Source organism: Poecile atricapillus, chromosome 25 (genome assembly GCF_030490865.1).
Source record: "Poecile atricapillus isolate bPoeAtr1 chromosome 25, bPoeAtr1.hap1, whole genome shotgun sequence".
Lineage (NCBI taxonomy): Eukaryota > Metazoa > Chordata > Aves > Passeriformes > Paridae > Poecile > Poecile atricapillus.
Window position 1 is genome coordinate 2,156,044 of NC_081273.1, and position 27,250 is coordinate 2,183,293.

A 27,250-nucleotide genomic window follows, 5' to 3' on the forward strand; every position below is an offset into this window, starting at 1 on the left:
CCGGCAAGATGAGGGTTTCACTTCATTAAAGGCTAATGGATTCCCAGCTCCAGCTCTGTGGGCAAAAAAAAATAAAAAAATAAAATAAAAATAAAAGGGAAAAAAAGATTAAAAAAAAAAAAAAAAGATTTAAACAACTTCTTTTATTTTATTGGGATAACTTGGCCCCGGTGTGCTGGGGTTTGGGTTTGGGTGTGGATGCTCGAAGCGTTGCTTGGGTGTGAAGTTTTCCCAAAAGCTTTTGAGGGATTTTTAAATATGGTTTTTTTCTTTTCTAAAATGATTTCTAATTTGCAAAAACTGGTTTCCTTATCTTTTTATTTATTTTTTACTATGTGTATATATCAATAAATCATATTTATTGCCATAAATATTATTATAGAAATGTATGAGACATAACAATATAATAATGTTGATCTATAACCTGTTAGGAGTGCATATAATACACAAATATTTATAAATAATTAAATAACTACATGACATAATCCTATATTACAGGAATTGATTAGGATCTATTCACATTGATATATTTATTTATAAGGCTTGATAGATAGGGGTAAACTGATTATAGAATATGTATTAGATTGCTATAAAATGCTTGATATAATAAGGAATTATTATCTTGCTATATATTGTGGTGTATATATTATTTTTAATACCATTAATTAGAAGTACTATAACTCTAGCTATATATATATATATATTTCTCAATATCATCTATTTATTGCTATAAAATGTTCCATTTCTGCTACCAGAAATTGGCCCCCCAGGCAGGGGTAGAGACAAAGCTTTTGGGGGTTTCTGGTTGAATTTTGGAGTCTCACTGGGTATTAGTTTTGCTCCTCAAGCAGATGTTATTTCAGTGTTATTTTTATTTCTAAAAACCTTTTTGATTTTAAATTTCTCCCATTTTTTCCCCACCCTTCCTTTTCCTTTTCCCCATTTTTTGCTGGATGTAGATGTGCTTCAGGTGCTGGGATGGAGCTGGGATCCATCGTGGTATCGTTTGGTGTTGGGTGTCACAGCTCAGGGAAATTCTTTTTTTTTTAAATATTAAACAAAAATCAATTCCCCCAAAATCTTTAGTTTTGGTTTTTCTGGGGGATTTTTTAATTTTGAAAAGCAAAATCAAACCCCTGGCCATTGCATGATGCTCAGGGCCGAAGCATCCTGGCACAGATACGGGAGTGGGGCTTCATGGCAAAGGAAAATCCAGCTGGAAACTCCGGGAAAACCCTTTAAAAAATCAGAATTCACAGTGGGGTGAAAGACTCAGAGCCAGAGCCACCCCCACAATTAGCAGGTGCTTGTGTAGAAGTCAAAAAATTGGGAAAAGCTGGGTAGAATGGCCAGTTTGATTTCTGCAGTGTCACACCTGCTGCATTTCCAGAAATAGCGATTTTTGGCAGCACAGTGCGCCCCAAAACGGAGGGGAAATGCTTTAATTGCTCATCTGAGGAAAATGCTGATTTTCACCAGTGTGAGGGAGGAGGGAAAGCCAAAAACTGGAGAAAAGTTGGGCTTTTTGTGAAGTTTGACAGCAGCAGAAGGGGTTAATGCTTATGGAAGTCAGATATATATTATATAATATAATATATAAATATACATATAATATATATATATATTATATGTATATTTATATACATATATAATATAATATATAAATATGCAGGTTATAGTACCTCTATTCCATTAGATCCAGCCATTGGATCCATTATAATGGATATTATATATAAATATATATGTTAGATACACATTGAGTGTGTTGGGGATGTTACATTATATCCATCTATTGGATTATATTGGATGATTATTTTAAATAATACATACTAATAATATTGAGTTTTTCACATATATATATATGTATATCCTATATACATATATATAATATAATGTATTTTTAATATATAGATATAGATACAAATATAGATATATAGATATAGATATATATAGATATATATATATAGGATATATATATATTTATAGGATATACATTGAATATATTGGATATATTACATTGCATCCAACCACTGGAAATATTATATGAATGCACTGCATATATTATATCCTTATAACCACACTATTATATAAATTTCATATTTTATCCATTGGAGATAAAAAGTGTAATATATCTAATATATTAATCCTATATATACATACCTTTTTTTCTGTATATCCTCTTGCTCTCTCCTTTCCCCCCATATATTCTCTCTGTATGTATAGGATGGGTATATAAATGTTCTTTTAAAATGTATATATAAATATATATCTATAAAATGATCCAATTATCTTTATCTTGGATGCTGCTCTTCGCATATTCATCATGCCAGAGAACTCCAACTCTTCTGGGTGTTAAACCACTGGAATATGGATTTGCCCACCAAACCAGGGGAGCAAATCTTGTATTATCTCAGGAAAAGCCCCTTTTTTTTATTTAAAAATGCCTCTGAACACGTTTTGACTGGCACTGCATCCTTCACCGATCATTGTATCCCAGTTTCCTCCAGCTCTGCCTTGCACACATCCGGCCTCTCCCCCAAAAACTCCCTGTGCCCCATGAGAAAGAAATTAAAAATAAAAAAAAGAATAATTTTGGACATAGGAGCAAGGCTGTCTTCATGTAAATATCTTGCTTTCCTGATAGTTTCCATAATATTTTTAATGATAGTAAATATTGAGCTGCACATCCTTCCACCTGCCACTCCCACCCACGAGCTGCTCACCCTTACTCCCCCTAAGAGATAAAAGGAGACAAAATCCATTAAAAAACCTGCAAAATGGATATTTTTAAGACACTACCTGATCTCCAAGGATGTGTGTGTGTGTTTTTCCTGGAATTTTTAGGCACCTTCTGGAGCTGTCTAAAGGCAGTGCCCTCTTTTACCAAACTGGGGGTGCTCCTGATGGGGACACCTCGGGTTTGGTTGAATTAACTCACAGCTGCCACGTGATGTTTAGAAAGCAGAAAAACACCTCAAATTTGGAAAAATGGGGGTGCTGCTGGCAGCTTGGGCTGAACAATGCTCGAAGCTGTGTTTTTCAGCCTCTCATTTGGGGCAAAATCCTGGATTTTTTGCCAGCTGCTGCTGCAGAGCTCCATTAAGCCAGCGCCGCGTGCCACCGGGTCTCCGTCTCGGTGACTTGATTGCTCTTGCTAATTTTCACCCTGTCCTTTTGGGGCTCCTCGTCACCTGGCAGCCAGCCAGGGTGGATGTGCACCATTGCCTTCATCCTTGTTTTCCTAGCATCCTCATCCTCCTTGGATTTAACAGCTTGGGGTTGCGGCGCTCCGAGCTTTCGATCTTCCGTGTTTCCAAAGATTTAAGAGCATCCATATTTTTCCATGTGCTTTCCTTTCTCTGGGAATGCAAGCACCATCTTAATCATCAGAATATTTTGGGATATTATTTGGGATTATTTTGGTGGAGAGCCTTGATGGTGCAACTCGATGAACCAAAATCTTTAATTATTGCAGGCGTGACCTTGCTGGGATGAATGACCAGACGGCCAGGGATGCTCACTTCCCAAAAAAAACCTAGGACAGACTTGATGCAGGGTCTCCTGACAAAATCAGCGCTTCCCAACTTTCATTAGGCACCCCTCATTAAGCACAAAGCTCGTGGAACTGTGGCCTGAACTTCCCCAGTGCTGGGCTATGACATTACAGCACTTAAATGCATGGAAAAAGAGGCTGGAGGGGTTGCAGAGCATCACATCTCACCCTGTCAGAGCTGCATCCTTGTTAAAGTAATTAGAAAACCATTTTGCAATTAATGCTTTTTTAGGATGGAGCATCGAATAGGGCTCTAGCAACACTTAGGTCTTAATTTATCTTCATCCCAGGGCAGGAAAATGTTGTAATGTGGCTTTCTTGTACTGAAAGCTGGACAGAGGAATTAATTGCTGTCCAGTTTGGAAACTGGGTGTAATTGGGGTGGGTGGCTGGGGACTGGGTTTTTCCTCCAGCTGTTGCATTGCTATTGGGTTTGCAGGAAATCCAGGATTTTTTGCAGCTTTCTCTTTCCTAGTGTTATTTCTGAGGCTTAAATCTGGCTCAGGTGTGCCAAGGGAGTGGTGAAAAATTTTATGTTTCCAGGAAAAATCACCTGTTTTTTAAAATATATTAAAAAAAAACCCAGCAGTGAACTGAATTTCAAAGCATGAGGCTTTTTTAAAATTTTATTTTTGAAGTTGGGTAAAGTCTGCATTACTCTCCACTTCAGACATCTCATTTGCCAATACAGACAGGTGTCAAAAAACCCCCCAAGCCCCAAAAACCACCCAAATCTTGAGGTTTATTTATGAACTCAAGAACTAAATATAGAGTTTTGGGAAGGTTTTGGTTGGTTTAGGGTTGCTGGAAACCTTAGTTGAAAGCTGAATATCTTTTGAAAAGGATCATCACCATTTAACAACCAAACCCTGTGCTGGGTGCAGAAGTTATTACCAGTGTGTTTTGCAAGAAATTTTCAATGAAAAGCGCTTTTTGAGCAAAATACCACTGAATTTATGTGCTTGAGCCGTGCCACGAGGTAAATGGCAGCAAGAAATGATTTTTGCAGAAAAAACAGGCATGGGTAGAAATAGCCCATGGGCTTTGGGGGAGTTGAGCTGACTTCCAGGCATGCCTGCACCATGCAGACAGCCCCAGGCTGCCCTTAGCTCTGCAGCCAGGAGCAGGCTGGACCTTTTGTGATCCAAACTGTGCCAGAAAATGTCTCTATTTTTCCCAGCTAGTTCAGTCAGGTTAATAAAAAACCCATTGCTGCCTCGCTGGAGGGGCTGTGGAGCGGTGCAGGACCTTGCCAGGCTGTTGGCAGCCTGGGAGATATCAAAATTAGCATTTTTTTAAGAGTTGGATGAAAATGGAGAGTTGCTGAGCTGTGCTTTAGGCCAGTGTCTTTGCTTTGGTCCTGGCTGTATCTTCAGTTTGCTCTGCGAGTGGCCTTGGCTGGTTCCAGGCCAGCATCCCTGGACTGATCCCAGCTGACATCCCTGCTTTGGGCCCAGACAGGATTTTGGTTTAATTTTAATTGTCACAGAATCCCAGAATGGTTTGAGTGGGAAGGGACCTTAAAGATCATCCAGTTCCAGCCTTGCCCTGGACAGGGACACCTTCCACGATCCCAGGCTGCTCCCAGCCCATCCAGCCTGGCCTTGGACACTTCCAGGGATCCAGGGGCAGCCACAGCTGCTCTGGGCACCCTGACAGGGAACAATTCCTTCCCAATATCCCATCTAACACTAATGTCTGGCGCTGGGAGCCATTCCCTGTGTCCTGTCCCTCCATCCCTTGTCCCCAGTCCCTCTCCAGCTCTCCTGGAGCCCCTTCAGGTCCTGGCAGGGGCTCTGAGCTCTCCCTGGAGCCTTCTCCTCTCCAGGTGAGCAGCCCCAGCTCTCCCAGCCTGGCTCCAGAGCAGAGGGGCTCCAGCCCTTGGAGCATCTCCATGGCCTCCTCTGGCCTGGCTCCAGCAGCTCCAGCTCCTTCCTGTGCTGGGACCCCCGAGCTGGAGCAGCTCTGCAGGTGGGGTCTCACCTGAGTGGGGCAGAGGGGCAGAATCCCCCCTCCCCTGCTGCCCACGCCGGGGGCTCAGCCCAGCACAGGGGGGTTCTGGACCAGCTCTCACCCAGCAGAGCCCCAAATTCTCCTCTGGTTCTGTTTCCCCTTTTTCTCAAATATGCTGGATATTGGCTCGACCACTTCCTTTGCCATTTCCCTCAGGAAATGCATCCAGTGGGTGCCTCTGCCCAGGTTCCATTGGATTCCTGCACCTTCAGGTTGAATAATGGATGCATTGAATGTTCTTGGATGTTCTTGAAGCTGATCTGCAGCTGTGCTCTTAGCTTTGGCCCTTTGGCATCCTCATTTTGTGTTTAGCTGGAAGTTTGAGTTTGAGAAGAGCCAACATCCATTTATTGATTCTTTTATCCTTGAGCTAATCCTATCCAGCATCCCTGGTTTGGTCTTTTCCAGCATCCCTGGTTTGGTCTTTTCCAGCATCCCTGGTTTGAGACCATTCCCACACTTTGATTTCAAACGTCACTTCACTCCTCATCAGCATCTTTGGTTTAAATTAACATGATTTCCAGGTTATATATGTAAATAGAAATAAATAAATAAGAATAAAAATAATATATATACATAAATAAAAATAAATAAATATATATATAAAATTATATATATATATTCCTGCTCATTCCCATTTTTTACAGCTATTTTTCATGGGAGAGCATCCCAGTGAGAGAGGGTTTCCCCAGCTGGTGCTAATGCAGGGAGCACGATGGTCATGTGTGCAGTGAGACCTGACAAGGTCAAGCCAAGAGTTTGTTTTTCTTAAAAAAAAAATAAGCAAAAAATTACCAACAAGTTGTGTTTTACCAAGAAGTCAGAATGAGCATCCCCAATCCCACATCAGCCCTGCAGTTTTCAGCTCTTGGACTGAAAATTCAAGCAAAACCTTGGAAAAAAAAATCCTTTTTCCTGGCTTTTTGGGGATGCTGCAGCTTCAGCGTGGGGATGCCGGCACCTCTCTGCTCCCACATCCCCGGAAAACTGCGGCAGCCGGTTGCGTACTCGGCTTGTAAAGATAATTAAGTTGCATTTCTGTGCGTTGTTTACTGTTCCTCTGATCCAACTGTTCCCCTGAGACTTCAGCTCGGGGCTCGTTTTTGTTTTGCAAACCTCCTCGCGAGTGTGCCCTTCACTCTGCTTCGGGAACCATTTTAATTTTACTATTATTAAACCATCCCAGACGTTGCCTTATTATGTGCCTTGGAGCTGAAATTCCTGAAGGAGGGGGGGAAACACCACTCACATCTGGGCTTGTTCTGCAGATGTTTGAGGAAGGAGCAGACATTAAAACGTTGGGAGGGATTTTGCCCCGGGATGGGTTCGCACAGGTCGGTGCGGGATGGAAATGGCACAAAGAGGAACCCCAAAATTTAATTCATTCTAAGCAGGAGATGGGTGTGAAAAGATCTTGTCTTGGCTTCTTCAGAAAGAAATTAATAATTATTATTATCTTTTTTTTTTTAAATCCTGAAAAATTCATTTCAAAAGAGAACGATAATTAAAAATTAATTAAATAAATGGAACGAATAGGAAGGATCTGCTCCGCTTACCTGGGGAGCCAAACCCTGAAATCTTGGCTTTGGGATCAAACCCTATTTTACACTTTTAAACTCAGAACTGGGATCCCAGGATGCCCCCAGGAGCTCAGTGCGGGGCCTGGGGCGCAGCGAGGGTGGATTTCGCCGTGGTTTGCGCGTGCATTTGCAGATTTGCGCGTCCTGTGCGTGTTTGTGTTCTCCTGTGCGTGTTCCTCGGGTTTTTTGGCTTTTCTGTGCATCTTCCTCGGGTTTTTTAGTGTTTCTGTGCATGTTCCTCGGGTATTTTTGGTGTTTCTGTGCATGTTCCTCGGGTATTTTTGGTGTTTCTGTGCTTGTTCCTCAGGTTTTTTGGCGTTTCTGTGCATGTTCCTCAGATATTTTGGTGTTTCTGTGTGTGTTCCTTGGGTTTTTTTGCATTTCTGTGCATGTTCCTCGGGTATTTTTGGCGTTTCTGTGCATTTTCCTCAGATATTTTGGAGTTTCTGTGTGTGTTCCTTGGGTTTTTTTGCATTTCTGTGCATGTTCCTTGGGTATTTTTGGTGTTTCTGTGCATGTTCCTTGGGTTTTTTGGTGTTTCTGTGCACGTTCCTTGGTTATTTTTTGCATTTCTGTGCGTGTTCCTCGGGTTTTTTTGCATTTCTGTGCGTATTCCTCAGGTAATTTTGGTGTTTCTGTGCGTGTTCCTTGGCTATTTTCGGCATTTCTGTGCATATTCTTTAGATATTTTGGTGTTTCTCTGAATGTTCCTCGGGTTTTTTTTGCATTTCTGTGTGTGTTCCTTGGGTTTTTTTGCATTTCTGTGTGTGTTTGTGTGTTCCTCGGGTTTTTTGGTGTTTCTGTGCATGTTCCTTGGCTATTTTTGGCGTTTCTGTGCATGTTCCTCAGATATTTTGGTGTTTCTGTGTGTGTTCCTTGTGTTTTTTTGCATTTCTGTGCATGTTCCTCGAGTATTTTTGCATCTCTGTGTGTGTTCCTTGTGGTTTTTTGCATTTCTCTGCATGTTCCTCGGGTTTTTTTGCATTTCTGTGCGTGTTCCTTGCATTTTTTTGCATTTCTGTGTGTGTTCCTCATGCTTTGGGCCGTTCTCAGGTGTGTGCTGGCTCCCTGGCTGTGTGTGCACGTGCCTGTTCCCGTTTCCACGTGCATTTCCAGGTGCGCCTTCGCGCTCCTCCCGCTTTCCCCCGTGCTTTTCACGTTTGCAGTGCTCAGGGATATTTGCATATATGCAAACACACTCAGGCACATAAATCTGCATAGCAAAACATCCATTTTTGCCCACTAAGACCCGGGGAAGCAGAGCTGTGTGCGCTGAGCTGTCCGCACGCGTGGCCGTTCCCGCATCCAGCTCTCCTGATTTACACACCCTCAATAACTTTCTTCCCATTATCCCTAACCCATAGACTCTGGGAAGTTTAATTTCTTCTCTCTAGTAATCACCATTAAATAGAAATTGTCTTTTTCTGTGTAAACACGTCATTAGCAAAGCTGCTTTCTGCAGGGTCCAGATTTCATTTTTATTAAAATGAAACATTTTTTCGGCTCCTCACTGTGTCCGGAGATGAAGAGGATAATTTTAACCCGTTGGGTTAGCCACAGATAATTGCACCAGCGTTTGATTGGGGCGATTAGGGAAATATCTTCTTTTCATGCAGAATTTGCATTTTTCCCTCTTCTTTCTCTGGAGGAGAATCGTGCTTTCCTACCCAGCCAGTTTTAATGATTGTTATCAATCCTAATAAATAGCTTTTCATCTTCCCTTTATTGACTTCTTTTTTAGCTGGGATGGGCTGAAAACCAGGTCCAGGTAAAAACTCGAGGTGGGGAAAGGCACCAAATTTCAGCTCCTTTTTGTGAGGTTGATGCTCAGGAAGGGAATTTTTAATTTTATTATATTTTATTTTAATTTTTGGCACTGAAAGCATCCCTGAAATGATTCAATGGAGTTTTGCAGGGGGAGAGAGGTGGGTTCAGTGCCAGGGGTTGCAAACAGCTGTCAGCATCTTCTCTTGCCAGCTGTGCAAAGGCCACATCCCCCCCAAATCCGCGCTCTGCAGTGCATTTCCAGTGGTCCCAGGTCCAGCAGGTACCTCTGGGAAAAAACCTTTTCCCCACTAAATACCCAAGAAAATCCTGAAGCTCAGACAAATATAAATCCATCTCTTTGATACATCTCACATCAAACAAATAATATATGGGGATGATAGATAATATACATTGGAATAATACATAATATATGTTGTTCCCATCACATCATAGATATGTAGCCATGGGAGGAAATAATAGAGACTAAATAATTTATTGATCCTATATTTTATACTAGGTATCATGCAGTATAAAATAGATGAATGTATTGGAATATAACTAATACATATTACTCTAATATATTATGTAATATATATAACATGTAACATTTATAACATGCAATGCTAGAGAACATCTAAACTTATATAATTAAAATGTATATAATATGGTATGTGATATATAAGTTATATAGTGGTGTTAGGTGATGTGGTGGCCTCCACCCTCTCCCTCTGCCAAAATCATACCTTGAATTTCTGCCTGGATTACTAAAAAAAACCCCAAATTAATTCTGAATATACACATATAAACCATATACAACCCATTCACTCCCTTTGCCTTTGAAAATCAAGTTTACTCTCCCCGCGCTACCTGCAAAAACCATATTTTCAGACATGTGGGAGAAACAGCTTCCCCCAAATCCACCTTTTAGCATCCTCCAAATGCAGATTCCCTGCCGGGACGGGGGTCCAGCCTCTCCCCCTGGCCCTGGCTGCTGCTGTTTCCAGTATTTATTTAAAATCCCAGCCCCAGGAGCGTGGCCAGCGCCGGCCGCTCCGATGGTGTTTGCTCAAGCCCACTGGGGGCCAGCGAGGGATTGTGGGGCGATGGGAAAGCTGCTCTGCTTTCTCTTTTTCCCAAACTGCACCAACGAGCTTGCCTTTTGCTGGCTTTTTTTCCTGCTTTTCTTGCTTTTCCTTGCTTTTGTTTTGCTTTTCCTCCCCTTTTTCTTGGTTTGGTTTCCTTTTTTCCTTTTTCATGCTTTTTTTTTTATTTTATTTTTTTAATGTGGAAGCATGCAAACAGCCAGGCCTCCTCTCCCAGATAGGAATTTGAGGTGAAAAACCCCCTTTTTGGGCCCACAGCTTTGTTTTTTCCCCATTTTTGGGGGTTTGGGGGGATATTGCTGCCAAAGGAAAGCGTCACCTGGGTAAGTAAATTCCCGCGGTTGCTTCTACACCCGACAGAGTATCCCACTAACATCCACAACTCCCCAAATCAGAGATTTTCTCAAAAAATGCAGCAGGATTGTGGCTTGATTCTCTAGAGAAATGAAATTACTCAGCATCCCCCCCTGTTTTGGGAGAAAAGAAAATGGCAATTGTTATTTGTGGCAACGCCAGGGTGCCACGTTGTCTCTGTCACCTGAAGTTCTGCAGCTGGGATGGGGAGGAGTCCAAAGCATCAGCCTGAATTGTGTTTTAAGGAAACTTAACCCTTGTTACGGAGGTGGTTGGGCTGATTCAGCTCTTCCAAAGCTCCAAACACTTGGGATCCTGTTGGAAAAACATCCAACAAACCCACAGCACCCCATGGCAAACCCTCCCGACCCTCAGCGCTCCTCTGATGCTGCTATAAAGTAATTTTATTGTTGTTCAGTTGCAGTAACTCTGTGTTTTTCTGGTACTGGGAGTGGGTTCCCTCTTCCATTTTTCCTTTGGAAACTCAAGTTTAATGATGGGAATCATTGTGATGGGGAATATTGATGTCCCCATCTCACTCATGATCCTTTGATTATCACTCAGCTTTCCCTAGCTGACCGATCCCTGTGCTTGTGAGCCCAAATTAACTCCTTATTAATGAGTAAAACATGATTTATTTTCATCTGAGTGTGGCTTTTCTCTATTTGGGCTGAGCAGTTTTGCTCAACACCAACTCCAAAAGTTGCATTAAACCCGTTTCAAGCTCTCGCTGCCACTGAACAGGGGATTAGCATCATTAGCCTGATTATTATTATTATTTAATATTTCTTAACTGATTGCAGTGTATTTTGAGCAAATAAAATTAATCTCAGAAGTGTTTTTTTTAAAAAAAAAAAAAGATAGAGAAATGGATTTTGTATCTATTGGCCCTGGATGATCAACTCCTTGCCCTGATTCCAGGAATTATCCGTGGGGCAGATTCCAAGGCTGGATGGTGAGAGGTGATTCCACAAGCTGGGACTAATCCTTGTTTTTAATTTAAAAGTTACCTAGATTATTGAATTAGAAAAGAATGCATTTTATTAGATTATAAAATTGTTACTCAATTAGAAAATAATTTATATTTTAAATTAACCTCTGAATTTAAATTTTAAAATTTATAAATTTATTCCTGGCTTGGGGATGCATCCAGCTGCAGGAAAATATCTGTAAGGATGTTAAACCCTGGCAGAAGTCTTGAAATTTAGGTTTTCTGCTCCAAAACCCTCAAACCCACCAAAACACAGATGCGAAAACAGGGATTTAAGGATCAAAATTAGTGTAAGGTTTAATTCTGGTATTTTCAAACTCCAGAGTTTATGTTCCCATGGCAACCGGTATTTTTATCCTCTTGGTTCAGCGCTTGTGAGATGGATCTGTTGGGAAATATTTTCCCTTCTGGGATCCATGAAGATATTGGGGTTGGGTCAGAAGAAAAATAGAAATAAATCCCCAGCAGCCAATAAGAAGAATATGCAGAAATCTGGAGGTTGTCCCTCTCTCAACAAACCAGACAAAAACAATTTTGGGGATGCTTCAACCCAACAGTCAATGGCTCCTTGTGCCACTCTCCAAAATACACCAAAAAAACCCAAAACTTGTGCTGGAAAAAATCTCATTTTTCTTTCTCTGTATCGTTGTTAGATTCTCTGCTTTGGGATGAGCTGTATGGGCTGAGTTGGAACTCCAGGAATTGAAAAAAGTGAGGGAAAATATCCCAAATTTTAAATGCAATAACATTTTCTAGACTTGAAAGAGTATTTTTTTTCTCTGGAAAATTATTTATATTGAGCTGCTTTTGCTCAGTCAAATCTCATAACCACTTATTACCTGACACTGTTCGCTGGCTTGGTGCGTGTTATAACAATTTCTCAAGCTTTTCAGATCTGTTATGCATTGTAATTTTATTTTTTTTCCTCACTGGAGATGAGCTATTTGGTGAAATTCCTCAAAAAACAGTAAAAATGGAAAAAAATTGACATCTTCTGACTTTTCTATAATTGGGCTCGTTGGTAGGAACCGATACCTGCGGGTTGTGTTGGCAAGATGAGATGGAGCAGGAGAGAGAAATGCAGATTTTAATATGGAAAGAACCTTAAAACTGTAGGATTTTGCCCCTAAAACCCCCAAATGAGGGGAATTGCAGTGAAAAAACAATTCCAGAAATCTAGTCAGGATCTAAATTGGGTCCTTTTCCCTTCATATTGAAATCCTAGATATTAATTAATTTTTAAGATGATTTTTTCCTGTGACCAGGGTGTTCCTAGCATCGACTGGCTCCTAACCATGGGCGAAAACACTGAATTAAGGAAAAATTACAGATTATTGTGCCGTATTTTTTCTCTTGCCTGACTCAAACAATGCTGTTGGCATAGAAACAGCCTTTTGTGGAAAGGTCACCTGTGAGGAGGGTGGTTGAGGTGTAATTCAAGGAGATTACAGGGGATTAGGCTGCACTTATATATATATTTTTTATAGAGATAGGGTGTATCCTACTGTCCATATATTCATAGACACCTGCATAGTTACATATATAGATATTTATATAAATATATTTTTTAAGGAAATGTGATAAAGGAGCAAGGTTTGCTAAATTAAAAAGTCGATGATGAACGGAGGGTGAGGTTTTTTTTCCTATTTTTTTTCTCTATGTGTGGTTTTTTTTTTTCCCCCCATTTTTCCCCCTCTCGCTGCCACATGTGGTGGGGTGATATCAGAACCCAGTGCTGCTCCTCTGTGTTTTTCTCTTGGCTTTAATTAAACCTCAGGCAGAGCTGGAAAAATGTGGCGAGACGAGATAATTGCGCTTATTCCCCGCGCGGGGCTGTAGCCCGGGCTCAGGAAAAAAAGAGAAAAATAGAAATTTGGAGGAGATGTAAAGGTGATGGAGGGTGGCTGAGCTCTGCTGTTGAGGATGATGGAGCTCTGAGATTTGGAACAAGAAACTTGGCTGATAAAAACTACCAAAACTACCAGTTTTCATCCCATTTTCCAACGCTTTATGTTTACACCTTGCCCCTGGAACCAGGAAAATGAGCAAAATTCTATTTTTTTTTTTTTACTCTGACTGCCCTGCATTGCTTGTATTTTATTTGCTTTCTTTTCGTATTTCTTTTCCATTTGTTTTTTTGGTGACACATGGGCAAGGCAGGAATTTCAAAGGTTAGATGAGTGGATAATTGCATTTACATTGGATAAAACCCCCACAGCCTGTGCACGTGTTCCCTGCAGCCAGCAGGAGTGTGGTAAAAACCTCCCAGTTCCATTTCCTCCCCAGTTCCCCCAAACTGGTGAGGGTAAGGTGTCATCAGTGCAAAATACGGGGAGAATCCCCCCAAAATTCACATCCCCCCAAAATTCACATCCCCCCCAAAATTCTCCCTTTTTAGAGGAGAAAAAACATCATTTTTTGAGGCTATTTGTCCTACTATTAAGGAAAATTAAGGAAATGGTTCTGTGTGGTGGAAGGAGCTTCCTGCACCCTGGAAATAATTGGCAAAAAAAAGGATTCAGAGAGGCTACAATATCAAAAATCTCTTTCTCTTCCCTTGCCATGGAGCTATAAAAGATCGTGGTAGCAAACATTTGGCTCAGATTGCTTTTTGGTGATTACAGCTTGTCAGAAAACATTGTTTGCATACTAGAGGAAATATTATATCTTAACTTTGTTTTCATTCCAAGAAGTCAAAATATTGATTTTTATACATATATATAGAGAGAGATATAGATATAATTTTTTTTTTCCTTCCATGGTAAAATTCCAAAAGCGTTTTCTGTTTGGACACATGGAAGCAAAAAACTATCGGCACCGTCTGCAGACGTGAAATGTTTTGACATTTTAAAATGTTAGTTTCCAATTGACATTTCAGCATAAAATAGCATTAAAATGGCACCGAGTGAAGCTGTTGATTCAAACCAAAAATTAAATTTCATTGAGGCATTTCAAAACTGAATGTTTTTCTCCATTCTGAACTTGCACTTTGGGAAAAGGAGCATTTATTGCTGATGAAAAAAAAATATTTCTCCCCAGTTTTTTTGGTGTTAAATAATTCTGACCCACTTGGCTGTAGATGGTGGTCACCGCAGCTGCCCACTTACGTAGGGATGAGACAGCAAAGAGGGGATTTTTCCATCTAAATGCAGTTTTGGATAAATCACCGTGTATTCCTTAGCCAAAAACATGAAAAAATAAAAAAAAAAATCTCCAAATAATTCATATCAACTGAAAAAAAAAAAGCCAACAAACCCAAAACTTGCATTTATTCCCGCATTGGTTGATGGCCAACGGCACTGGAGGTGGGATGTGTCTATTCAGCAGGGAGCAGCTGTGTAGGAGATCAGCCAATAGCATCTCATCAGAGAGCTGAAAAGCTGCAGCAACCCTCAAAATCACTTTTTTTTATTTCTCTCAGTCCTTGCAGCTCCCATTTCATGGGGAATCAAGGGGGGCAGACTTGGAGCACTGATGAACCAGCCATGTCTGCTATGGAGAGTTCGATTGTGTGGCTCGTTGACTTCAGGAGCTCCCAATTTATTAATTAACTCAGGTTTCTTGGTTGATTTATTTGTCTGCAGGTCATGATTTTGAGCAGGTTTTGGACATCTTGGAGGATCCTCTGGTGAAAGCTGACCCTGGGGAGGGGAAGGCAGGGAGGGATTTGCAAGGTGTGGTGATTTTGGTGTTTTCTCTGATTCTGATGGAAGCGTTGGAGGAAGGCGCTTTCCTTTCACCCCTCTATCTTGGAAGTGGTGAGGAAGATTCTTCTAGTGAGGGTTTTGGTTGGAAAAACAGCATTTCTGAATGCCCAAAAGGTGGTGACCATCTGCAGCTGGAGAAGGTGTTGCTCCTTCTCATGGTTCTTCTTTCATCACCCCAACAAATTAAAACAAACCCCTCCTGTTTTAGGGTTTGGGTTCTCTGGTGGTGCCAGTCAGCATCTGGAGTGGAAATCCTCATTTTTTTTCCCTGAGACGTTTTTACCCTCTGACATTTTCTCACAGACTGCTCCTCCTGGAATAGACCTCGCAGCCTCTTTCCACAAGTTAGAACTAAGAAATATTTAATAAAGAGGCGATTTAAGCGTTGGGAAAAATTCCATATGAAAAATTACCACTTCCACTGGGTCACACAATGGTTCTTTAGAAAGATCTCAGGTTTGACCAGAATTGATGGCCAAGGCTACAACTGCAGAGTGCACTTTCCACCCAAATTGCCAAACGAGGTTCTAATTAGTCTCTGGAGATTTCTTGCAATATCTGAAATCACTTAATAGTAGCATTTGATTTTTATGGCAGTCTTTAGGCAGTTGGCTTGAGTCCTGCCTCTGCACAGTGCAGTCATCAATGCAGGGCTGGGTCTTCTCTCTGGCATCAACAGTTTATTCATTGCCATCGTAGTCATTAACTCAGGGCTGGGCCTTTGAAGGGTTAATTAATGTGTTACCTGCTGCTGTTGTAGTCATCAATAGAGAGCTGGCTCTTCCCTGAAGGATCAATGTTCCTCGTTGATGTTGTTTAGTAACAGCTCGAAATGTGTCAGTAAAGGCTTTGTAGCCACCGTTTCTGGGGGAAGTAGTGTTCTAGTTTCAAATACTTTCCACAATTTGCCCTTTTCTTGCTTGGAGCTTGACTAAAAATGAGGAAATTCTCAAATTGCATTGGAAAGAAAGTAACAGAAAATGATGATCTGGGAATGTTTTAATGTTGGATTCTTGGCCATGAACTTTATGGCTTCCCTTGGTTTTCTTTCAGCATTAATCAACACAAATTAGCGTGTCAGTGGCGTGGGTTGGTACCACACCTGACACTCCACAAAGTAAATCCATGCTTGTTCTTCAACTGCCAGCTTTCATTTTGATGGGAAAAACCCCCAAAACCTGCATCTTTCCATGAGAAACATCTGATTTCCTGGAACTGCATTTTTCATAGAAGACCTCTGATTTTTTTTGACGTGCACCGAGCACGGACATTGGCAGTAACACCTTGTACCAAGGGCTACTGATCACATGCAGCTCAAATCTATCACAGCCTTACTGCAGGCTATTAATACTTTATTAACTCCATTTCAACTCTTCCTTAAAGCTCCTGGTGTGACAAGTGTCTCTGCGTGGAAATTATTAAGAAAAGACGGTTTTTAATCGAATTATGGAGCGGTGCTGGGCCACGTGTGCGACTCACACGGTGCCCTGCGCAGCCACATTTCTGCAAATATTCTGTGTACATTTGCATGGAATATAAAACTGGATCTGGGGGGGATATGCTTCCAAACTATCACTGGAAAAGAAGTGCTTCTTAGGTGGTTGTTTCCTGCTGAGCCAACCCAAAGCCTGAGGTTTTGCATGAGCGACCAAAAGAGGACTGAGTTTTGCAGAATTTGAATATTTGGAGCCAGTCGTTTTAGATTAATTCTGGTAAAGGGAATGCTCTGAGTTTTAGAGATCTATTCCCATCCCAGGAAAAGAAGAGTTTTTTGGCCTGTTCCTATCTGTGAGGAAACTCAAAGTTTGAGGAAGGGCGTATGGATGGTGAAAAATTCTGGAAGATTTATGCCTCAGAGATGGGAACTTACATTTGCTCTTATTGCTGCTCCCCTCATTTAATCTCAAGCTCTCCCTTTCTGCCCAAACACAGAAAAATACTTTTAAAATTCATTTTCTGCTCCTCTTTTCACTTTGCTGTGATGGTTTTTTTTTTTGTCTCTCGTTGGTCCCGGCGTATGGAGAGTCGAGCCGGGACATTAATATTGATGCCGACCTCGGTTATTAGGAGCTGCATTTCCGAGTGTGCCAGCAGCATATAAATACTATTACCGGGTAATTAGTGAGCCTCGAGCTGGGGTTGGATTGAGCAGGACTCGGTGTCCTACTTTTGGGATTGGGTTTTGGGTTTTTTTTGTATTGGGCTGTTGGGGTTTTGCCCCAGGAAGGAGCCAGAGAAATGGAAATCCCAGCTCGGGAGCACCTGGATGCTCAATGGAAGAGAAAGAAGCAAAACAGAGAGGAATAAATGGAAGAAAAAATATCTTCCAAGGCTTTTGCTTTTTTGAAAACCTCCTGTATTTGAAATACAAAATAATAATTTCTGAGTTTCCTATGAATTTTCCTTTTTTGAATTTTTTTTTTTTTTTTTTTTACTTGTTGCTATCCTTTCTTGCTGGATTTCTTGGCTTGCAGTTTCTCTTCCCATGCCCCACTTTAATTTTACTCCTCTGGTGCTATAAAAGTTTGGAAAAGCTTCAGTGTTGCCAAAGGGCAAATGCAACCAGGATTCTCTGGTTGGATGCACCTGAAGAAGGGATACTCCTTGCATTCCTCACTCTCCAGCCCTTTCTGGGTACAGAAAACCCTTTTATTTTATTGTCTCCCCCATTTACTTCTCCCCAATAAATACAGGAAGGGTTTTTCCATCCAGATGTAGATGGGGAGACATCCCCAGGCTCACGAGATCCTTCCCTTTACCCCATAGTGCGGCTTTGATTGAAACACCCTGTGAATAATTTAGGGGTGTTTTGCATCTTTTATACCTCTGAACTTCCACTAAAAGGGGTTTTGAGTTGCTGCTGCTGGCAAAATAGCGTCTGAAGGTGAACAACCCCTCAATTTTGCATGAGCTAAAAGGGCTGTGAATGGGGAGTTGGGCTTTGCCTCTGAAGTCAGGTAGGTTTAACACATGAATTTCATGAATTTACAGGGAGGAAAGCAGTGGCTCCCTGCTTTGGGGGCCAAATCACTGCAGCTCACTGAGCCTCGGGGGATCACTGCAGGTTTTGGCATCACTGCACCTCACTGCACTCAGGCTTGCACCCCTGACCTCTTGCCCCATGGTATTGTCCCCCTTTTCTTCTTTAATTGCAGCTGAGTTGCCGGCTTTCCCTCTGCATGGAGATGTTTTGGGTGAAACCATCCCATTTTCAGCCCTCCTCACTGGCTGAGGTGTTCAATAGTTTTGCTGGGAGGAGGCTCAGCCTCGTTAGTGGCTCACCAGCGGGGCCCTGCCTGTGTCCCCCCGCTTTTGGAGGCTCACTGAGCACTTCAATGGCACTGAATTAAAAGAGAGGAAGATCAGATATCAGATAAAAACTGTTCCCTGTGAGGGAGATGAGGCCCTGGCACAGGGTGCCCAGAGCAGCTGTGGCAGCCCCTGGATCCCTGGCAGTGCCCAAGGCCAGGCTGGACAGGGCTTGGAGCAGCCTGGGATGGTTTAAGGGGTCTTTGCCAATTGCAGGGAATTGGAAGAATCTTTAAGATCCCTTCCAGCCCAAACCCTTCTGGGATTCTCTGATTCTCTGACTTCTCTTTTCAGGGCTGACTGCCTCCCAGGGCTGTGTGAGCATCAACATGTGGGCTTGACAGAGTGCCTGTGTCAAGCCACTGGAAAAGATTTGAAGTTCCCAAATTATTTCTTTTCCGCAAAACAAATGAATCTTTAGAAGGGCCTTTCCTCACAGTTGCTAAGCCATTTAATTTATCTGAGTCATTTACAATTTGTGATGGGCCTGTTAATAGCCTGATGTGGGTATCAACATCACTTAGATGTGGGGGTCGTTTTCTTTCTTGTTTTCCTTTTTTTTTTTTTTTTTTTTTTTTTTTTTTTTTTTGCCTTTTGGGTTTTAATTTCTTGCTGGATTTGCCCCCAGAGGCACAAAGCTGTGTTTGGAAAACGTCAGCTCTGTCTCCCCAGCCCCTTTGTCATGCCGGTGCAGCTCGGGCTGAAAGCGCAAACCGCAGCCCACCCATGGGGACGTGCTGCCCTGCTACTACTTAACTGCTTCAAAGTACCTGTCTGTGATATGAAACATGCCATAAAACCAATATATTCCAGATGTCCCAGCAAATTCCCCTCAGCTCCACAGTCCACCTGAAGGCAGTCCACACAGCGAGGTTCCTCGGTCCCTGCTGCCTCGCTCACCGCCAGAAGGAGCCGTGGTGGCTCATTTGGGCTTCCAGTTTGGGACGTGGCCATTGCTGGCCCAGGGTGATGACCCCAGGTTCTGCTCTGTGCAGTGTGGGGTGAAGACTTCAGCCACTGATGTCCCAGGGGGTGATTTCCCTCCGTGGGACTGGGGGAGATGGGGTTTGCATCCTTAGGTCTGGGGGGGTCTTTGTCCTGGAGGGGATTTCTCCATTTTTGGTTGGGGATCTCCATCCTTGGAGTCTGCAGAATCTTTTTGCTGCTGGTGCTGAATAGATCACACAGACACAGGTCAAGGTGTGGTGAAAAGAAGAGCAGAGTTTATTTTTCCTCCCAGGATTTACAGGTTTCTGACCATGGCCAGGGATGGGATGGTCAGGATAACACTTTCTCACTGCACTGGCCATGAGAGATGCCCATCACAAGACGTGGAACAGAAGGAATGTACACATATCTATGTTTACAGTTACTGTCCTGGGAAAGTCTTAGAAAACCATGTCAGCAAGCTCAGAAGCTGAGTTTTCAGGGCAACAGAATCTCTGTCCAATCTCTGTCCTCAGGGTTGTGAGGGTCCCTGGGTTTTGAGGCTCTACATCGTCAGGGTTGATGGATCACTGTACTCAGGGTTAGCAGCTCTGTCCTTGAAGTTTGTGAGTCTCCATCCTTGGGTTTTGGAGATCTTCATCTGCAGGGTTGGGAGATCTCCTTCCTTGTGGTTGGGGGAATTCCCAGCCTTGGGCTTAGGTGGATTCTTCCTTGTGTTTTGTGCAGCTCCATCCCTGAGGCTTGAGCATCTTCACCTTCAGAGTTGGGAGTGTATCTCCATTTTTGGGATATGGGGATTTTCCTTGGGTTTGGAGGAAAATCTTCATCCTTGGGGCTGGCAGATACATCTGGGGCTGGCAGACCTCCATCCTCAAAGGTTCTCCACCTTCAGGTTTGGGTTTGGACACCCATGTCTGTCCATGGAGGGAGGACCTCTGTCCTCCACCCTGGATGAAGCCACGACCCACAACCTCCTCCACACCACAAGGCCCACGTTGCTCAGGGACCGCCCTTGGACAGGCTCACACCCTTGGACAGCTGCAGATTTTGGATGATGGGCACCTCTGTGAGCAGAGCAGCTTCCCAACCTTCCCACCAGCTCAGCAAATATGACCTTAATTGATTTAAAAGCTTCAGAGAGAACACGTTGGGGGGGCGGTGTTTGCTGTTGAATTGGGCATTTCCAGGAGACACAGCCAATAATTCCCTTGGTGTGCTCTGTGTAGGTCCTGGCTGGCTGGGAGCACCATGGAAAAGCTGGAATAACAACCATGTAGAAGGCAATGAAGTAGGTACAAAAGCTAAAATTACTATTCATCGCTAATACGTTGCATGGCGCTAATTAATTTTTAAACAGCCTCGCTGGGGACCTCATTGCTAAAACATGATGTTTTCTTCTCCGGAACTATAACTGTGAACTCCAAACAAAGCAGAAGAAAGTCAGGAAGGATGAGGAACCACAGGTCCATTAGGCTGCATCTGAGTTGCCTCCTCTGATGGCCAGATCTGGTGGCCACTGTGCCTGGGGGGATGCTCTGTTACACCCCTCAGGAGGGATTTTTTTGGGGCTGGGGAGTCAAATCCAGCTTCCCGGGAGTGCAGAAGTCTTGTCTGAGCTGCAAGCATGCTGGAAGGAAAGGGAGAACTATTTTTGATTCTGCTCTCACCTGTCTCACTTTACCCAAGCGTGGCTTTCCCTGAATATTTTTAACTCTGTTTTATTACTGGTCTCACAAGCCTCAAACTGGGGGATTGCTGTCAGTGCACTCACTGACATGAAAGTTATTTAATTCAGTCTTTGTGAGTGTTGAGAAGAGACTTTCCTCAACCTTTTCATTGCTGTTGACATCTAGATCAACACCCAAATTTATTTATTTGACATTTCCCATTTCCAATTAATCTGTGAAGTATTCCCCTTAAAATGGTCTGAGCTGGTAATGCTTTATCTTCCATTTAATGTTTAATTATTCTTTAATTATTTGGGCACTTTTCTCATCACCACTTTGAGTCCACCTATTAATTCCTTTTAAGCTGCATCATCTCCAAAAGAAAGGAAATTCAGCAAGCTTTGGCTAAGTTTATTTTGAAAAATCTATCAAGTTCAGTAGTTCTACTTACACTTCTTTATTTTAAAATTAGGAAATGTGATGGCTTGGGGGCAAATCTTTTTTCACGTTCTCTGGGTCTGATGGTACCAGGATCCAGCCTGAGCCAGGCTGTGTAGAAAATGACAATTACACCATTGAAATAGTGAGTTTTTTGCTGTTGGAGGGAGCTTTTGCTGTGTGCCAGTAGCAGCCCTGGGGTCACGGAGGGCTGGGGCTGAGGGGAGCTCACGGCCCCCCCAGACGCGGCGATTTCTGTTTCCATATGGAAAAGGGATGTGGCATCTGGTTTCACTCCCAGCAGCTGGCAGCTTGAAGCCTGTGTTTTGCATGGTGTGGAGTAAAGAGAAAATAAAGTGTCGAATTGTTTGGCATTATCAAGGATTTCTGCTCCCCAGGACTCCTGCATAAAGAGATGGAAATTTTAGCTGCTGGAGCCAAGAAACACACAGAAGTATATGAATTTATTACATTTTATCTCATTCCCTCGCAAACAGCGCTGGAAATGTCAAAAGATCATCTATTGTTTCATCGTTTAGAAAGAATTTTTGTTTTCTAGTTGTAATTTCCTTGATGCCTGGCTGTGGGGAAGGAAGAGAAATTGGAGCAGGAGCTGGCAGGGCTGCAGCAGGTTGAACATGCAGGTTTGTCTGGCCATGGAGCTACATGCATTTAAATTTCTCACATCCCAGGTTTTTAATTTAACAAATGTAATTAAGGCTGGGGTAGGTACTCGGATTATTCATTTACTCCAGATGGAAAAAAAATTAAATTGAATGCAAATTCCGTAATCAGACATGAAGTTGAGGATGTCGGACGTGATGGGGAAGTGTCAGCACATTAATCGGACCGCTTTCCCTAAACAGCACCCAAATCTAAGAGCCAGGGATTATTTGAATAATTGAGGTGGCATTTGATAAGATATCTGATTGCTGATATCTCCTTAAGACCGAGCCCTAATTGTAATTCTCCATCAAGAAGGATTAATCTGCGCAACAGAATGCACTGGGAATAGTGTGGTGTCAGACTCCCTCCCCTGAGTTTTGGTATTTTATCAAGGGCTGCCATGCCCAGGGAAGGTGCCAAAGTGATTTATCGCTTCTCCTGTTGCTTTATCCGTGTGCCAGGAGGTCGTCAGGTAGCACAGGTTGGCACTGGGGATCTGAGCATCCGAGGCTGCCTGAGCCCCACGGCCCCAGAGTTGGGTCTGTGTTTTGGAGGTGCCTCCCATGGCTGGAGAAGGATTCGTCATTGCATCTTAATGTCCCTTCTTCGTGTCCTCAGGGCACAGTTAGACCTTTTTTTCTCTGGGAAAAGGAGGCAAAATGGAGACAAAATGGAGATAAACTGTCCCATCTTCAGCAGAAGACCGTGCTGGAGGGCCATGACCCCATCCACGACCCCAGTCTTCTGATAGGACCCAGTCCTGATGCTCTTGGAAAACATTTGGGAATTGATGGACACTGACTCCCAACTCACTCTTGGCTGGGGTGGAGTTTAGGAATGGTCCCCCCAGTTCAGTGCTTCTACTCTGCAAACCACTGTGCTGCTCACTGGATCCTCTTTCCCCTCCCCTTCTCCTCCTGGAGAAGAGAATTAGAGGCATGGAAGGCAAAGATCATCATCAAAACGATGGGTTGAGACAAGAACAATTTACTGGAAACTGGAATGAGAAAACAAACGGTAACAGCAACAATATTAATAACAAAAGGGTACAAAAAAAGAGTGATTCACATACAAAAGTGCTCACCTTAAGCCAGAGCTGCTCTGGCTGGGAAGGGAGTCCCTTTCCTGCCCTTCCCCCCAAAAATGATGTGAAGTGGTATAGAATAACCAGGTCCTGGCCATGCCCCCTCCCAGCCTCTGCAGAAATTAACCCTCTCCTGGCTGCAACCAGGACAGGTAGCAAGAGGAATTTCCACTCAATCTGGCAACAAACACTTGGCCATAATCATAGAAATCTTTTCTTGTGGAGTCTGTTTTGCTGCCAGCACCACTGGCTTCTCTTAAAAACAGGAATGGAAGGGTGGGGAGGGAGGGATGGACTTTCTTCCTTGAATCCCACCCCCTGAGTGAGATTAGAAAGGATTTAAATTGCCGAAATGACAATTAAAAAAAAAAATTATATACTCATGTTGAAGATTCAGTCTTATAAACAAATAATCATCATGGTCTTTCCTTCTCCCTTCCTCTTTCTAGCAGCAAATGAAAAAAAGAAAAGGGAAAAAGATGAAAGTGGGAAAAGGGATAAAGCTTGACAGAGTTTGCTGGTGGGTTTTTTTGGTCTTTTTGAGAGCTTGAATATTTTGAAACAAACTGTAAATGGAAATTCTTCCCTGTGAGGGCGGTGAGGCCCTGGTACAGGCTGGAAGTGTCCAGGTTGGACAGGGATTTAGAACAAACTGGGATAGTGGAAGGTGTCCCTGCCTGGGGCAGGGAGCTGGAACAAGATGAGTTTTAGGGTCCCTTCCCACCCAAACCATTGTGGGATTCCCTGATTCTATGTAATAAAAACAAAAACGGTGTTGGGAAGAAAATAATCCTTAACTCTTCTGCAGTCAGTGCTTTGCCCAGCAGTGATGAGCTTATATTAGATTTTTCCTGCCTCTAAAGCAAATCAAAATGCAGAGATTTTTAATTTTTTCTCTTTTTCCTACGATCCCACCTCCTCCTGTGGCCATGTGCCAATGGCCAGTCCTGATAGATTGGGTGCACTAAGTGATTTTAGCCAGGCTCTGGACAGTGCATTCACAACCAGAAAGGCTTTATATCCCCTCCAAAAAACCCAAACCCCACCAAAAAAAACCACTAATCCTCCCCAACCAAACAAAAAAAATCCCAATTTAAATCACTTGAGATAAGTTGGATGTTATCTTAAGGTTGCAAATTGCTTGTTTGCTTCTCCAGCTGGAGCTGTTAATTCAGAACAATTAACACACCGTTTAAAACCCAGACAAAGCATATGGAGGCAGTCCTTGGGAAAAGAGTGCTTGGGATGGAGTTCCTTGATGTAAAATCAAAGGATAACTCCAGTTTGTCTTTCCCCTGAAATCCTGGCAGGTGTTGTGGGAAATGACACAAATACCAGAGAGTTTAGTCCCCCAAAACCCCTGCTGGATGCTAGGTTGGTGCTCAGAGCAAGAGTCAGCTGGGTCTCTGGACCCAAAAAGAAATCAAGTGTTGACATTCATTGTTAGGATGAATTTACCACTGAGAGTGGCTTCACCCTCCTGCTCATCCTTCAAATATTTCTTCTTGATGAAGAAATAATGAATCCTAGAGTGAATCCTAAAATAATCCCTGAATTTTTTTGCTGGCCCCTTGGCAATGCCATGAAACATTCCCCTGGCTCCATCCTTTTGGCCTTTTGCAGCATCATTTTGGGCAGCCGCCATTTATTTTCTCAGGTTCCGTTTTGATTTTTGATGCAGGTGGAGAACAAAAGCCTAAATCTGGAAAGAAACCCCGAAATACAGCAGTTCCACCTTCTTAAAATACTGAAGTGAGCTCAACCTGCTTAAAATATCTCTGGGTCAAGGAGCAAGGAGGTGAGCTCATTGCTTTTCTGCAAGGACATAAACCACTGTTAGATTTTTATGGGATGCTGTAGGAAATACTGCAGCAGTTGTTGCATTTTTTGCAGCCCAGTGGTGGCTTATGGGATGATCCACCATGTGTCCATGTGTGTTTTCACCATGTGTGTTCATCCATGCATCTGTGCATCCTTGCATCCCTGAATCCACGCGTCCTTGCATCCGTCCATCCCTCATTTTTGGTCTTGTACATCTGACCAGAGCTGCACACAAATTTCATTGAGGGCACCCAAGGATTTTTTTATTTTTTTTATTTCACTTGAAAAAAATCCCACAAATCCAAATGTTTTCCTCAGAAACTTTACAGGAATTGGCATGGCTGAAGGTGCAGCAGCTTTCAGCATCCCCAACAAATGATGGGAAAATTTCCATCTCAAAGTTGGCACTAAGATTTTGGGGTTGGGGACCCCTGTAACGTGAGCCCCCCAAAACCTTCATCCCCCTGAGCTGTGAAAGCCAAGCAGGTCATCTTTAAGAGCTTTTTCTGCAAACCCTTTCCTGTTACTCCCCCATCCGAGGATGGATGTAGGCAGCATCGGCAAATCTGAATAACTAATCAGAGTCCTCATTAACCCCCCACTGAGATGCTCAAACATTCACTTTGCTGTTTGTGAAGCAGGGAAAAGGAAAAAAAAAAAAAAAAAAAAGGAAAAAGGGGAAAAAAACCTCACAAGCCACCCTGCATTAAAATTGATGTGTTATTAATCCCACTGTTCCAGACCTCATGGGTACCGAATTTTCCTCCGTCTCGCCCGAGGCCGAACAGTGTGGTGCTGCTTCTGCAGGGCACTTTGCCTTTCCATTATTTATCAGCACAGTGGAGAGAGGCTGCTTTTGTTCCCTGGGTCCAGATGTGTTCACATGCACAAGTCTGGGCTGGGGATGTCCAATATTTCTCCACATGCCCCGTTTGGATGAATGTGAGTCCCCCACAGCAGGGCTCTGCCAACAGACGTGTCTCTCTCCCAGCCGTGTTTTTCCTCAAAGTAGCTTTGCTTTTGCAGAAATACAAAAATATTTGGGTGTATGGGCATGTCTCGAATCTTTCTCTGAGAAAGGGTGGGGTTTGTGCATCGCCAGTTTAACTTCTGAAATGAAAACACCATATTTATTCTTCTTTTCCCCTTGGAGCATCCCCAGCCCGTATCCACAGGCTGGAGGTGCTACAGAAGTTGCACTGTAGGGGGAAAAGCCCAACACACCAAAGGTTCTTATCACAAAACTCCTGGCAGATGGCAGCAGGTGTTTGTATTTGGAGAGCCACAATCAATTTGGAGCTTCTTAAAGGGTTAACTGAAACTTGAGCTTTGATTTCTGCATTTCTACTGTTTTTCACAGGTGCAGGGTTCCTTTGCTTGTCTCCATGGGTGTGGAGTTTGGGGCCAGCAGAACTTGCTGCTGGGGATAGTTTGTGGTATAAAAAGAATTCAAAAAAGCCCCAGCATTGCTGGGGATTTCACCATTTAAGGTTTTCCCCCCAGGTCAGAGGAGCTGGCATTAAGTTTATTAAAACATGATAGTCACAATTAAATGGCATTGACGTGATGAGGTTGGAAGCACCATGACCTGCCCACATTGAAAAGAAACAAAGTGACATGCCTGGAAAAGCCTTCTTGCTTTAAAATCCTACACTTTGCAAAAATCCTGAATTTTGTTTTGCTGAATGTCAGCTTTATTAGCATTCCCTTCCACTTCATTAAAAGTTGTTCAAGGGATGCCCTTGGCTTTTTGCAGCCGGGCTAGAAGCTGCTGTCCCAGGATAACTGAGCTCCCATCTCTGCTCCTGGATGCTATTCAGGTCAGGCAGATCAGGATTTAGGGCATTTGTGGGGATTGATGACTTGTCAGAAATGGTGTCTCATTGCTGACCCTGGGGCTGGATACAACCATGGGACAGCCTGGATCTTCTGCCTTGCATTGCCTGTGGTGGAGCATCTTGAAGGAGGCATCTCCTCCACTCCCTTTCGCAGCGGGAGGACTTCAAAGGCCTTTGCTAAACTTCAAAGGATGCCTTTTGAAGTTGCTAAAAGTGCTCAAAAAGACTTCTCTCTCTCTCTCTCTCTGCAAGGGTGTTCAGGGAGGTGTCCCTGGTGGGGTTGGCTCCTTGTGTTCCTCGTGATGGGGACAAAAACGGCTCCGTTTCTGCTAAAGTTGCACAATGTTTGTGTCCTAAATGTGTGCAGCACCCAAGACCTCAGGTCTGACCCCCTCCAAGGATGGAAATCAG

General features: G+C 43.0%; 1 protein-coding gene across 4 annotated transcripts in view; it reads left to right on the plus strand.

Moving 5' to 3' along the window:
* The window catches only part of PKNOX2 (PBX/knotted 1 homeobox 2), a 95,868-nt gene that overhangs the window by 23,934 nt on the left and 44,684 nt on the right, over positions 1 to 27,250 (plus strand). The window contains exons 2-3 of one of the 4 annotated variants that reach the window (XM_058856976.1): positions 20,552 to 20,613; positions 21,990 to 22,074. The exons of 1 other annotated variant lie outside the window; for it this stretch is intronic. The gene's annotated coding sequence lies outside the window, so the exon portion shown is untranslated. Of the gene's footprint in view, positions 1 to 20,551; positions 20,618 to 21,989; positions 22,075 to 27,250 lie in introns of all 4 variants that reach the window. 2 more of the 4 variants (XM_058856975.1, XM_058856977.1) reach the window with 2 other exon arrangements.